The 502-nt window shown below is 22.5% G+C and overlaps 1 protein-coding gene across 2 annotated transcripts in view; it reads left to right on the top strand.

The window, feature by feature from the left end:
* The window catches only part of LOC107639283 (cytochrome c6, chloroplastic), a 20,554-nt gene that overhangs the window by 1,619 nt on the left and 18,433 nt on the right, over positions 1–502 (top strand). The gene's annotated exons all lie outside the window — the stretch shown is intronic.

The raw sequence follows: 502 nt of genomic DNA on the forward strand, positions 1-502 counted from the left end.
TAACCTTTTTTTAGGGTGGGTCTTGACGAAATGCGATGGACTACCCATTTTGTCACTTTTAATTCTGCAGTGTTAATTAAATATTATTCAAGTATATTTTTTTATTAGATTTTGGAGAAATTTAAAACTTATTTTTAATACTTAATTTGTTTTATTTTTATTTCTAGTATTTTAAATAAATTTTAACATTAAAATTCATTTTTTAGTAATCAATATGAAGTCAAACGTGAGATTAAAAGTTAAGAGGTGAAGGTAGTTCAGTTAGGTCAATAATGAAGGGTAAAGGATAGTCCAGTAGGGATGGAGAATGGTGTAGTAGAATTTGAATCTTTTAAACTTTAGATTATTTGATAGAGTAAAGTGTAATTTTTTATTTTTTATTTTTTTATTTTTTTGTCTTATTTAAAAATAATAAAAAATTATATTTTATTTTTTAAAATAAAATTTAAAATTTAAAAAATACAAATTCAATATGATGGAGTGAGGGGTTGAGAGAGAAGTG

The sequence above is a fragment of the Arachis ipaensis genome, chromosome B04 (assembly GCF_000816755.2).
Source record: "Arachis ipaensis cultivar K30076 chromosome B04, Araip1.1, whole genome shotgun sequence".
Lineage (NCBI taxonomy): Eukaryota > Viridiplantae > Streptophyta > Magnoliopsida > Fabales > Fabaceae > Arachis > Arachis ipaensis.